Genomic DNA, 3,573 nt, shown 5'->3' with positions numbered 1-3,573 from the left:
TTCGATCAACCTCTTTCGGATACGTTCCTTTTGCTTTTCCATTAGCATTTGATCGACCGGATTTAGGTTACTGAAGTCTCTAGTAAGGAAGTCCAAATCTCTCATTCGACTTTTTTCCTTTTTGTCATTAGAGACCACCTCCATGGTTTTGTTGAATTTATTGAGGGATTCAACAAGATTGGCGATGTTTACGGCTTCCCCATCAGCCGGTTTTTTCCCCTTGGCGTCCCGTCCCAATGGCCGCCTCCTCGGCGGTGAAGACGTTTCCTCCCCCGCAATGTTTAGGTCGAATCCAACGCGGCAATCCGACCCGGCGGAAGTGCTATACGCTCCAGACGAACTAGTTTTAGTCCGTTTCGGCCCTACTTCCGCATCAAGGTCCGGCGCCACCAGCTCAACCCACTTGGAACACCTTTTCAACCTCTCCCACAACTTTACATCGTCTCACGTCTTCACCGTCCCATACCTCCGCAAACACTCCTGCTTCCACTCTTCGACAGTGAAATTGTAAACCGCCAAATCATCACTGCCACTTGGTCTCATACGACCGCTGTTCCTGTTGAAAAGATTAGTAAACAAGCCGACAAATTTTCTGATTTCGGACCACCGACCCGAAATCATATCGGCGTTCCGCTCTGTACTCCCAACGAGCGTATAGAACGTCTCCCTAACCTTTGTCCAAAAAATCTTGCTCTTTTGGTAGTCGGCTGCAAAATGAATAAATAAATTTGTAAGTCATTTAACTTTTTTATTTAACTTTTTTATTAAAAATCATTTTTAAAAACGTTAAAACAATTACCGCAACGCCGATCCTCAGAAATGACTATCCAAGCCCGACACAAGGCTTCCTTCTCATCCGATGACCACGGAGTGGTTTTCCGTTTCGTCCTCGGAGTCGAAGCCGGTCCCGACCCGTCCGTTGCAACTTGTTTTTTCCGGTGGACGCGTCTTCTTTGTCCCGTAGCTTCACCGTGTGATTCTTGTGTCTCCGGAACAACAAAGTTAGGAGACGGTTGTATGTTAGATGGTTGAAAGCCGGATGATTGTTGCGGCTCCGAATAAAACATCGGTTGGTCCGGTGACGACCATAAATCGTCGTCAATATAATCTGAATCTAGGTTTGGGTACCAATTTCCAGCCATTTTTTAAAAAAAAGTTTGGAAGATGAGTTGATTTTGGGTTTTTTTTTTGAAGTTGTGATAATTGTTTTAGATGAAATGGGTTATATATAGGAAGAAAAAACTTTTTTTTTATTAAATAAGAGCCCAACGGCTCATTTTTAAGCTCCAACGGCTCTTTCACATTTTCCCATGCCCCTTTACGCCATATTCGTCCCGCGAAGGTGCTTGCGCCTGCTTTGTTTTTCGTGCTCGCGCCCCTCTCGCGCCCCTCTCGCGCCCCGGGGGTGTGGTGCTAGCGTTTGGGGGCGCGAGCGGAGGGGCTCTAGCGCCCCCGTTGAAGCCCCACACCCCTCAGCCTAATAGCTAATCCACAGGATTTATATGGTGAATTAATTCTTAGTAGTCTATGCTTTGCTTTTTCTGATATTTCATTAACTTTTTCTTAGGACTCTGGGATCATAAATAAATAAATAAGATTTCAATATCTATAATCTCGAAAAACTCTTTTTTATAAATGCAACGTGACCGCTGGTGTTCAAAATCGACGTCTTTATCCCGCCTATTTCATTTCCTTTTTTCTATTTAACTCTTATCGATTGATTGGATCTTTTTCAATTTTTAATGGGCTCATAAATCTTTAGATAATTTAAAAAAAGTGGGACTAAAAAGTTCTTGCGTATTATAAAAATTCCCAATATTATATACAGCATCGGGAATTTTTAAATTTTTTTGTGCCCCAAAAAAGATATGTCACGGCCGGACGTCCACATTGCCCGCTCTTAGAGCCGCCCACGGATATGCAAATAGGTGGTTTTGAACAGCGGAGATGTGATGTGATACGTGCAAGACCCATGTTCACCATTCAACTCATTAATTACTTACTAGTTTCTTTGAATTTCATTACTTGTTTGTTTAGTTTTAGGTTAGTGGGAAGTTATCTTAGTTTAGTGGTCTAGTTCATTGTCATGTTACCTTTTATTTAGGTCATCTACTTTTAAGTGCAAGCCTATAAAAGGCATTGCAAGTTTAAGCATAACATTAAGAAGAATATTGAAGTAAAATTAGAGCTTGTTCTCTCTATTTCTTTGGAGTCCAACCCGCTCAAAGGGTTACTATCAATTGGGAGATTAGCCATCTCAAATCGACTTACTATCATGATGTGTGCCACATCCATGCACATGAACACAGCATGGGTTTCTAGTAGTTTTGGTTCCATGCATTTTCTTTTGATTAAATTGGTGGTCAGTTATTTGTTTAGTTAGTGGGTAGTTTAAAGAAGTTATTATTTTCCAATTGTATGGCTATATAATGGTCAAAACGTGTTCCTATTAGGCTATGAATGAAAATATTATGATTGAATGATCAAGTTTCTTTTAAAAAAACCTATGATTTCTAATCTGGTTTATCTCTAGATTTCTTGGCCAACGATTAAAACATTGGAACCACAACAAGATGATAAATGGCGTTGGCTATTAGATGGATCCAATGAATTTTCAGTGTGGGATGGCAAAGGATACAAGGCAGGGTCCAGTTTTACGTTTACTTGTAATAATTGGCTCCGGAAGAAAGTGGGAATACTTGCATGGAGGGCCGAATTGGAGAGAGCACTATCTTTGGTGTCGCTAGCAAAAAGGAACGTGCTAGTCCCGTCGACTCTTTGCCCGGTTTGTGGTGATAGGAAAGATTCGGCAGAACATATTTTTATATCATGCAGTTTCACCCGGACAATTTGGCAAGTGGCTGCACAACTGTGTAAAGTTCTGTTCTATGCGTTTGACACTTCGTGACATATTGGAGATGTACAAGTATGCAGGACTTTCAAAATGGAAGAAGAAAGTGTTCCATGCTGTTTGGCTTCGGAATAAGTTGAAAATGAAGGAGGCAAGAAGGTGTGTCTTTGATTTTTAGATGATGCGCGTGTAAGGAGGTATAAAAGGTTGGATGTATTTGTTTTTAATCGCAATTGCCATCGGGTGATTGTGATGTACCTAGTTTAGTTAGTAACTTGCTATACCGTTGTGATAGTTAATAAAACTTTTTTTGGTCGTTCAAAAAACAAATCCAAATTTAATTAATAGTTTGGATATAAAAAAGTGAGAGAACTTCGTCCAACGTATATAGTCTTCATCGATTTTTCTCTTTCATTCCAAGTATTTGGTTTACTTAAAACAACTTTTCAACAATGAAAATTTGACAATTCAACACGTATTGTTCACTATTTAACGCGCCTAAAGGCTTGACTTTTCTCTTTGTTTGATGATGAGTTATATTATACCTAAACAAGCATTTCCTTTCAGGTATATTTGTAGTTATTTTTATATTACTGTTTGATCAACAAATGGAGGAGTTTCATCATCTTAATATCCAACTTGAAGGCATAAAATCGGCCACCAACAACTTTGGTGTTGACAACATCATTGGGATTGGTGGATTTGGAAAGGTTTATAAAGGA

Source organism: Bidens hawaiensis, unplaced genomic scaffold, assembly GCF_021521415.1.
Source record: "Bidens hawaiensis isolate Kalapana, Puna unplaced genomic scaffold, B.hawaiensis_p1.1 tig00035194_1, whole genome shotgun sequence".
NCBI lineage: Eukaryota > Viridiplantae > Streptophyta > Magnoliopsida > Asterales > Asteraceae > Bidens > Bidens hawaiensis.
The sequence above is the reverse complement of the archived record's forward strand: the minus strand, read 5'-3'. Positions refer to the sequence as shown.